The sequence below is a fragment of the Schistocerca serialis genome, chromosome 2, assembly GCF_023864345.2.
Source record: "Schistocerca serialis cubense isolate TAMUIC-IGC-003099 chromosome 2, iqSchSeri2.2, whole genome shotgun sequence".
In the NCBI taxonomy this organism is placed as follows: Eukaryota; Metazoa; Arthropoda; class Insecta; order Orthoptera; family Acrididae; genus Schistocerca; species Schistocerca serialis.
Genome location: NC_064639.1, coordinates 498,344,102 through 498,355,118, shown reverse-complemented (window position 1 = coordinate 498,355,118; position 11,017 = coordinate 498,344,102). Strand labels below are relative to the sequence as shown.

Here is an 11,017-nt window from a genome sequence, read left to right as displayed (position 1 = left end):
CAATTTTTACATGCCATGAAAATGAATGTAGTACTACATTGTCCTGTAGTCTTATTACATGTTGCCCAAGACCAACGTCTGCAGACAAACCCCACATACTTTGCGCCATAGTGTTGTTGTGGTAGTCTTCAGTCCCGAGACTGGTTTGATGCAGCTCTCCATGCTACTCTATCCTGTGCAAGCTTCTTCATCTCCCAGTACCTACGCCGGCCGGAGTGGCCGTGCGGTTCAATGCGCTACAGTCTGGAGCCGAGCGACCGCTACGGTCGCAGGTTCGAATCCTGCCTCGGGCATGGATGTGTGTGTTGTCCTTAGGTTAGTTAGGTTTAATTAGTTCTAAGTTCTAGGCGACTGATGACCTCAGAAGTTTAGTCGCATAGTGCTCAGAGCCATTTGAACCATTTGAACCCAGTACCTACTGCAACCTACATCCTTCTGAATCTGTTTAGTGTATACATCTCTTGGTCTCCCTCTACGATTTTTACCCTCCACGCTGCCCTCTAATACTAAATTGGTGATCCCTTGATGCCTCAGAACATGTCCTACCAACCGATCCCCTCTTCTAGTCAAGTTGTGCCACAAACTTCTCTTCTCCCCAATCCTATTCAATACCTCCTCATTAGTTATGTGATCTACCCATCTAATCTTCAGCATTCTTCTGTAGCACCACATTTCGAAAGCGTCTAGTCTCTTCTTGTCCTAACTAGTTATCGTCCATGTTTCACTTCCATACATGGCTACACTCCATAGAAATACTTTCAGAAACGACTTCCTGACATCTAAATCTATACTCGATGTTAACAAATTTCTCTTCTTCAGAAACGCTTTCCTTGCCATTGCCAGTCTACATTTTATATCCTCTCTACTTCGACCATCATCAGTTATTTTGCTGGCCAAATAGCAAAACTCCTGTACTACTTCAAGTGTCTCATTTCCTAATCTAATTTCCTCAGCATCAATCGACTTACTTCGACTACATTTCATTATCCTCGTTTTTCTTTTGTTGATGTTCATCTTATATCCTTCTTTCAAGACACTGTCCATTCTGCTGAACTGCTCTTCCAAGTCCTTTACTGTCTCTGACATAATTACTATGTCATCGGCAAACCTCAAAGTTTTTATTTCTTCTCCTTGGATTTTAATACCTACTCCGAACTTTTCTTTTGTTTCCTTTACTGCTTGCTCTACATACAGATTGAATAACATTGGGGAGAGGCTACAACCCTGTCTCACTCCCTTCCCAACCACTGCTTCCCTTTCATGTCCCTCGACTCTTATAACTGCCATCTGGTTTCTGTACAAATTGTAAATAGCCTTTCGCTCCCTGTATTTTACCCCTGCCACCTTCAGAATTTGAAAGAGAGTATTCCAGTCAACATTGTCGAAAGCTAGAAACGTAGGTTTGCCTTTCCTTAATCTAGCTTCTAAGGTAAGTCGTAGGGTCAGTATTGCCTCACGTGTTCCAATATTTCTACGGAATACAAACGGATCTTCCCGAGGTCGGCTTCTACCAGTTCTTCCATTGGTCTGTAAAGAATTCGCGTTAGTATTTTGCAGCCGTGACTTATTAAACCGATAGTTCGGTAATTTTCATACCTGTCAACACCTGCTTTCTTTGGGATTGGAATTATTATATTCTTTTTGAAGTCTGGGGGTATTTCGCCTGTCTCATACATCTTGCTCACCTGATGGTAGAGTTTTGTCAGGGCTGGCTCTCCTAAGGCTGTCAGTAGTTCTACTGGAATGTTGTCTACTCACGGGGCCTTGTTTCGACTTAGGTCTTTCAGTGCTCTGTCAAACTCTTCACGCCGTATCGTATCTCCCATTTCATCTTCATCTGCATCCTGTTCCGTTTCCATAACACTGTACTCAAGTACATCTATATACTCCTTCCACCTTTCTGCTTTTCCTTCTTTGCTTAGAACTGGGTTTCCATCAAAGCTCTTGATATTCATACAATTGGTTCTCTTTTCTCCAAAGGTCTCTTTAATTTTCCTGTAGGCAGTATCTATCTTACCCCTAGTGATATGCGCCTCTACATCCTTACATTTGTCCTCTAGCCATCCCTGCTTAGCCATTTTGCACATCCTGTCGATCTCATTTTTGGGACGTTTGTATTCCTTTTTGCCTGCTTCACTTACTGCATTTTTGTATATTCTCCTTTCATCAATTAAATTCAGTATCTCTTCTGTTGCCCAAGGATTTCTACTAGCCCTCATCTTTTTCCCTGCTTGATCCTCTGTTGCCTTCACTATTTCATTCCTCAAAGCTACCCATTCTTCTTCTACTGTATTTCTTTCCCCCATTCTTGTCAGTTGTTCCCTTATGCTCTCCCTGAAACTCTGTACAACCTGGTAAAGTCAGTTTATCCAGGTCCCACCTCCTAAAATTCGCACCTTTTTGCAGTTTATTCAATTTTAATCTACATAACCAGTAGATTGTGGTCAGAGTCCACATCTTCCCCTGGAAATGTCTTACAATTTAAAACCTGGTTCCTAAGTCTCTGTCTTACCATTATATAATCTATTTGAAACCTGTCAGAATGTGCCATAGATCTTCCTAGAATTCACCGAGATGTTATCAGCCAACACAAATGGGAACACATGCAGGGAAGTGAACGCAACCCTTGTGCTGTCGTGCTTTAGCTGATAAGCGAGTGACGTCCGGAAAGAGCTTCCTTAGATCCACGGTGTCTCTAAATGACATCCTGAGACACGGCATAAGGTAATTTGCAGAAATAAGTTAGCTCAACAACAGTTTATTACTCAACAGAATCTTCAAACGCTGGCCGCCAAAAGGTAAGGCCAATCCAGACAGTGCTAAACATGTTGTACACTGTAACTGGTGATACAAAGGACACTGTATTGAAGTGGAAATGCTTAGAGTTGGACATGAACGATCAGTGTTCTTGTGGTACTGAGGAAACTACGCCCTATTTGCTGTATTGTTCCGATCGTCCTTCCTGTTACACACACGAGCTCATCTCTGTCTGCCTAAAACCAATACATCTAGCCAGACAGATGGAATGTATGAGAGGGAGTTGTCGATTCAGAAGATAAAGAAGAAGACTTGAGTCTATGTATGACAAAGGAAAATTAGACAACTTACGGTTCCCATCTCTGCATTGACTGTGCTAGTGAGGATTGTCCAAGCTTCTCGAGAACAGCACAAGCATCTTATTGGGCTGTTTACTGTTCAAATTACACAACTAAATTTACACAGCTGTAATTGTAGCTCTCCCTGAAGTCAGTTTCTCACTGCTTTAATTTTCTTTGGCATCGTCTGTAAAACCTGTCTCAGAAAATGAACTCATAATCCGATCCAACGACGTCCTGTCTCAACGAATATTTCCTGGATTGCTTCAACGTTTTTGCCGTTCTTTAAGATAGCATTATCTGTTTATGACACCGACTGTTCCAGTTTCACGACGTGGTCCTAAGATTGTATTTGCAATATAATTTATTGGTTAAAAATGGAAAGACAATCCAGATGGCTTCACTTTTTGATTTACTATGTTGGTCCTCACTTATTGTTGCTGACAGTCTTAATTTGAATTTCTGACCGTAGAGCACTATATTAAAGTATAACTTTCCGAAGCTGATGAATAAAAAGCTCTGTGTCCCTTAGAAGCGCACAAGGTATTTTTCTCGTGGCTTATATATCATTCTTCAGGAATTTGTCATATGCCTTTCTTGATACTTAGCTGTAATTGCTTGGAGCCTATCGTATCCCTACCTCTTAATTATTCAGTGTAATTGATACCTGAGTTCTATATAAGTTACTCCCTCGCCTTTATGTGTTGTTTGAACTGGAGAAACTGTTGCGTTAGCTTTAAACCTAATATATGGTACACGCTAAGTACCTTTTGCCACGCACTTCACAGTGATTTTCAGAGTATATACGTAGAGCTAGAAACACTGATCAGCAGAATCATGTCTGTTTCTTTCGTCCACTTTTTTTAAGCGGCTGTTAGAAACAGGGAGAAAGATAACACTTAATCGATAACGCGGCTGTTACCGGCAGAGCACTGACCCCATATTATACAATGTAAGATGATCAAACTCGGCATTCGTAAGGAGTGGTTTTGTATAGCCCTGAAAAAGTTTTCGTAGGACAAATGGACTAGAAGTTAAGTAGCTCTGCTTTGGAAGACGAGAACTGGTTTTTTTTTTTTTTTTTTTTTTTCTCCAGCTTGCTACGTTACTCTTTCTTTCTCAGCTCTCTAGCTCGTCTTACAAATCAGTCTAACATTGCTACAACTAGTATTTTAGCCGAACCCTGCTGATTCTGCAAAGATCTCGGCACTGATTTCTCACAGACAGCTTCATTGTATCATACACAACGGGGTAAATTCACAAGCACATGTAATACGAAGAAACCGTTGGAAGTGTGAGAGTCTTGCGTGAGGATGCCTGGGAACTGACTGCTACAGCGAATATCATATCTTAGGGTGCATTTTCACCTCTCCACGCGCGGACGCGGTACAGATGCAAAAAGTTATTTCGGCCTTTTATAGTGAAACGTTGAGCGGAACAAGCACGAAAAGAGTGAGGACCACGCCCGTTTCCTTCAGCGCATTCCCTCTTCATGCCCCATTTTTGATGGCCTTTTCTTACCAATAGCACAAAAACGAAAACTTTTTGTAGAATTCGATGAGGCTCGTTCACTGTTTTGTGATAACAAATAGCGATGTTTACACTGCATGAAATGAGAGAAGCAAAGCCCTTTCATGAAAAACAAGCTGGTTTCTGCGTAGAGATGGTGGTTGTAGCTGCAACAACCGGTTTTTAGTCACCCGTTATTTCATTCCCAGCGTAACCTGACTGCTAAAGTCGCTCAAAATAACCTGTTTCAGAAATAACCAATTTTCGGTTTTTTATTTCTGTTGTTTCGAGTAATAAACGTTGACGTCGAACGAATATTGAAAAATTGTAAGACTCCCCAGACTTTTGAATTATGCGTTTCAAAACACATAGAATCAAAATACCAAATACATTAGGTAAATAAATGGAAACTTAGTCCGTCTACCGTTCGCTGCTTTTCTCGAAAAGTAATGAGAGATTGAATACTACAAAAAATTACTAATATTCTCCTATTCATTCTAACCGAGCGAGGTGGCGCAGTGGTTAGCACACTGGACTCGCATTCGGGAGGACGACGGTTCAATCCCGTCTCCAGCCATCCTGATTTAGGTTTTCCGTGATTTCCCTAAATCGTTTCAGGCAAATGCCGGGATGGTCCCTTTGAAAGGGCACGGCCGATTTCCTTCCCAATCCTTCCCTAACCCGAGCTTGCGCTCCGTCTCTAATGACCTCGTTGTCGACGGGACGTTAAACACTAACCACCACCACCACCATCCTATTCATTCTAATTTTTTGAAAACTTGCTCAAAAGTCATGTTGTAATGGAGGATCACACCCCTATTTGGGCATTACGAACAGTCAATGCTAAAGGCTGAAAACTGACATTTCAGAACTGTGTTTTTCGTGTTAAGTTTCCAAGGGCTAGAAGCAGATAAGGGCTCATTATGTAGACGATAAGCATTATGTAGAAGATAAGCAAGATTCAATTTTTATTACACTGTAAGGGGAAGAGCCAACGGCCTAACCGCAGCGGTAACACCGGTTCCCGTCAGATCATCGAAGTTAAGCGCTGTTGTGCTGGGCTAGCACTTGGATGGGTGACCATCCAGTCTACCGAGCGCTGATGGCAAGCGGGGTGCTCTCAGCCCTTGTGAGGCAAACTGAGGAGCTACTTGATTGGGAAGTAGCGGCTCCGGTCTCGTAAATTGACATACGGCCGGGAGAGCGGTGTGCTGACCACATGCCCCTCCATATCCGCATCCAGTAAAGTCTGTGGGCCTAGGATGAGACGGCGGCCGGTCGGTAACCGTTGGGCCTTCGTGGCCTGTTCGGATGGAGTTTAGTTTAGTTTAGTAGTAAGAGGAAGAAAGACGCATGACGAAGGAACTATCCGAATGGAACGAAAATCGGTGATGTACATGTACAGACAAATAAATGATTACAGTTACAGAAGAGTTGGATATTCATTCAAGAGGAAGAACTTCAGCAAGTCTGCAACACGTTGGCCCACCTCTGGCCTTTATGCAAGCAATTATTCGGCTTGGCACTGATTGTTAGAGCTGTTGGTTGTCCTATTGAGGGATATTGTGCCAAATTCTGTCCAAATGGCGCGACAGATCGTCAAAATCCCAAGCTGGTTGAAGGGTACTGTTCATAATACTCCAAACGTTCTCAATTGGGAACAGATCCGGTGACCTCGCTATCCAAGTTATGGTTTGGCAAGCTAGAAGACAAGCAGTAGAAACTCTCGTCGTGTGCAGGCAAGCATGGTCTTGCTGTAATGTAAGCTCTGGATGGCTTGCCATGAAAGGCAACAAAATGGGGCGAACTGCTGTGCTGTAAGGGTGCCACGGATGACAGGGGCTCTGCTATGAAATGAAATGGCACCCCAGACCATAACTCCTGGTTGTCGAGCTGTATGGCTGGTAACAGTCAGGTTGGTGTCCCTCTGTTGTTTGAGGCGTCTGTAGAGACACCTTTGCTGGTCATCGAGACTCAACGCGAAGCGGGACTCATCACCGAAGACAGTTCTACTCCAATCAATGAGATTCCACACCCAATGTACCAGACACCAATGCAGACGGGCTTGTTGGTGTACAGAGGTCAATGGTAGTCGGCACAACGGGTGCAGTGAGCTCAGCCCGCTTTCTACGAGCTGTCTATTAATGGTCCTTGTGGTCGATGAAGCCACAGTTGCCCGTCAGGTCGATGATAATGATGAATACAGAGTTCTTAGTTCCTCTCTGAAGATTGATCGGTCCTCGCATTCTGTCATCTGCTTATGTCGACCACTACCTTCTTGATGCTGCTTTTGCCCATGGTTCATTCATTACATGTTTCTTCCAGAAACAAGGTTTCATGCTCCACTAGATGACTTTTGCCTACTTCCCGAACATGTGACGACCGAAGAGGGTTTGCAGTTCTTCCCTGTGCCGTATAGGTGGAGATTTGCCGATGTCATCGAACTAGTTCTTTACATCTTGGGACAAATTTGTAATGCTGTCACTGAAGGCGTTCATGTAATTTTTTTTTTTTTACACCGTGGATCTGATAATGTAGAACTGGACCTCAGAAGGTTCTGTAATACTTTTGCATTTCTGTCTCTGGGGTTGCTCGGAAGCTTTTAAGACAGGAGTGTAGCTGCATTATTTTAAGCCTGAGATTTCTTAATGCAACTTCGAGAATGGACACTAGGGTAATAACAAGACTTCCGTAATGTACTCTGTTCCAGAAACCTCCTTTGTGCCCTCATAGCAAGGCGTTGCAATACATATTTCTGACAACAATTTAATGTCTGCACCAATAATCATCCGTGGTTTATCTTCTGTCCAGGGATTTGTGCTGGCATAAGTTGTCGACAGCACACCAGGTGGTAAAGAGGTTGCAAGAAGATCGATAGTTGATGCAAGCAACGCGCTTACCGGGAGAAAGTCCAAAAACAGACTTGCTGGCAATGCGCCGCCAACACCCTCTCGACCGCCGGTATTTAGACTGCCACCGCAGACCGGACGGCCCAGTCAGTCATACAGAAAGTCAACGAGTCGAGCCGTCAGTAGCAGCCGAGTGGGAGTCGCAGTCGCAGTTAGCTCAGCCTCTAGCTCAGAGTCAGTCAGTACCTAGCGAGCAGAGTAGTATGCATAGCGGGACGTGTACTTCCCCAGCAGCGAGGCTAACGTGGACTATTACAGAAGAGCTAGTACCAAAACACCTGGACTATCTTAAGTAACTTCTTGTACTTACCTATCAAGAACACTGTTAATATTTGTGTGCAGTTGTGTTATAGACAGAGGATACCGGCCACCAAACAACATCCTCTCCTTGCTTCTCCTGGTACAAGGCTACAGTGACAGCAAGACGACACCAAAGGATTGGCTAGCACTTGAGCAACTAATGGTGACAATATTGTTTGTACTGGCTGAACCAAAAGCATTAAGTTTCCATCTGCTGTGCCCTCCCACTCCTGCTCCACCTCCAGGTCTCCATAAATATTTTACCCTGCTTTGAAAATGTGACGGCAGATTTTATTTCATTTATTAACGAATCCGGCAGTGCTTCGCAATTGCTAAATGTGTATGGGAATTGGATACACGTCCTAATCTTCTTCATCCCCCCCTCTCTCTGTCCATCTCCTTCTCCCCACCTCTGTCTGTCCATCAACTCCTTCCGCTCTCTCTGCCAATCTCCTATTCCTTCATACTGCTCTGCATCTCCTCCTCCCTCTCTCTGTCCATGTGTCCCTTCTCCCTCTCTGTCCATTTCTTCCCCCTTATCTGTCACTCTTCTCTTCCTCCCTTCTCTGACTTTGATCCTTGTTTATTGTCATTGCCAACGAAACCTTGATTTGTAATTGCAGCCTCCTATAATGTAATGGACGAATCGGTTGGGATCGTTGGTATACGGGTTATGAGAGACCTTTTTTTGATGCTGGATCTGTAAGGATAGAAACTCCAATGACAGTATTAGGTATAGTTTAAATCTGCAAATGGGTAGCATTACATTTGGACGACCGAGCGAAGTGGCGCACTGGTTAGCACATTGGACACGCACTCGGGAGAACGACGGTTCAAACCCTCGACCAGCCATCCTGATTTAGGTACATCACTTCAGGCAAATGTCGGGATAGTTCCTTTGAAAGAGCATGGCCGACTTCCTTCCCTATCCATCCCTAACCCGATGGGACCGATGACCTCGCTGTTTCAACCCCTCCCCCAAATCAATCAATCAACCAACACCCGGACGATTCAGATATAGAAGTAGTACTACAATCGTAACCCGATAAGCCATAATTATAACTTTCCCACTTCCATTTAAAACCGACTGCGAGGAAAAAACGAAACAATATGTATATACATGGTACAAAGAATTTGTCTAATGGTGTAAAGACTCCCTGTCGTAGCTGAAATTGACTGCGAGAAAGAAATCGAAACCGCACATTTTCACAGCACAGCATTTTCTTTCTCGCACTTTGTTTTAATAGAACACCTTACATTATTGTTTAAAAAAATAATAAAGTCTATTTCCGCCTGAATGTTTGTTAAAAGATTATGCAAAAATTTGAAGTAAGCCAATTAAGAACATTTCGAAATTTTTGTTGACAGCCGACTTATAGAGAGAGAGAGAGAGAGAGAGAGAGAATCTCGTAAAAATTTGAAGTAAATCGGCCAAGAACTTTCAGAGACTTCCTCTTTATGTAGTATACATATTTTAAAATAATACGTAGCCTGTGCCCGTCCGAACGTTTAATAGAGTATCGTGTAAAATTTTGAATTAAATCGATCAAGGAGTTTTCGAGATTTTTGGTAACAACGTTGAACGACGACTTGTGTTCATATCGTAGTAGAGATATGTCTTTTCAAAGTTTCGTTATTCACATCTTCTAGACCCTCTGTTATTATTAAGTGTAAAAGATGAGCAGAACAATAAAATAATGCTGCACCGATTCTTATGTTACGTGTCTGTCGCTCGTTTCTGTCAGTACTGTTATGAAAGTAGTACTGATCGTTTTTCCCGTTTTATATAATAACGCAGTATTTCATAGCAATGGAAATTTTTCAAATAAACACTACTCGACTTCAGAAAACGTTTCATTTAAAAACCAAAACAATAGCACCGCTGCTATGGCAAATTAATATATCGGTTTTTTTACCCGATTATTAGTAAAAAAAATTAAAAATCCGTTATAGCGGAGCAAACAAATAGCGAAAAATACTGGTTATTCAGAATTAAAATACCGGTAACAGTTTTAACTCGTCGGTTTTTCCCATCCCTGTTTCTACCTGACCGTGAAACAGCCGCACTTTTACACTAACAAGACTTGGTTTGCAAATCTGTTACACGAGGCTGTTTCGCGTACAGTAAACGCAGCTTCACTGTCCACCAACTTGACCCGAAGTCCTAGCTGTAGATGTTACCAGAAAGCGTTGTAACTATGTGTTGATTTTTGTCCCCGTTGCGGTTGTAAAGAAACGAGTTGTCTAATGTTAATAAATACTGAATGTCTAGTATAATTCGAGGTGAAAAGTTCTGATCGGGGTGAAAGTTGTTCCGAAAATTAGTGTACTTCATTGGCGACGCACAAAGTAAGATGTGTTCGAAACTAATTAATAGTGAAATTGTATCTGATTCCTGTGATCACTAATTTGGGTTTCGATCGATGTACTACAGAAAACGAAGGGAGATTAGGTTTTAACAATAAGTCGACGACTAGGTCATTAGAATCAGGAAAGCAGCTCGGATAGTGTAGGTATAATGAAAGAAACTTAAAGTAAGCTTTTCAAAGAAACCATTCCAGTGTTCGCCACGTTCCTGTAAGCACAGACAGAGTGAACGTGGGCGGCGATTTGAACCCATATCCTTCCGAAAGTGAGTCCAGTTCACATGATTCGTTCTTCCGTTCCCGGAACTTCCGTTGCGTCTTGCGAAGCCCCATTCGCGACCCCGGGTGTGCAGCGTGACGTCCATTACTGTTCCGCAGATTTAAGGGGAGTACGTACGTCCTATACCCACATTTGCAGTATTGATGACCCATTATCTCAGAACCTGTGACAGATAGAGATCTGAAATTTTTGGGATGTATAGTATCACTCCTTTTCTGATTACTGAACCAGAATCAAAATGTACAGAGAAATAATTAGCTAGTTATGATTTTTCAAAAATGTTGTTCAATATTGTCTTTTAAAAGTCCACTTTTTCTTCCGTAAGTAAAAAACCGTTAGAGGTAGAGATGTTTTGGGAGGTTCGGGAGCTGCAGTATACTAAGTGGTAAAATAGTGTAAAATTAGAGATATGTATCTGTAATAGTTCCTGAGATAATGGGTCAAATGATTTTAAAAATGTCATCTCCGGCAAATCAAGTTCAAACATTTTATTTGATATTAACTTACACATGGACGTATGCCAGTTTCTAGAAACAGCCAGGCCCATAATCAGCATTA

At 42.5% G+C, this 11,017-nt stretch overlaps 1 pseudogene; it reads left to right on the top strand.

The window, feature by feature from the left end:
* Positions 1-5,594: 5,594 nt before the first annotated feature.
* LOC126459064 (5S ribosomal RNA) lies at positions 5,595-5,712 on the top strand (annotated as a pseudogene).
* Positions 5,713-11,017: the final 5,305 nt, after the last annotated feature.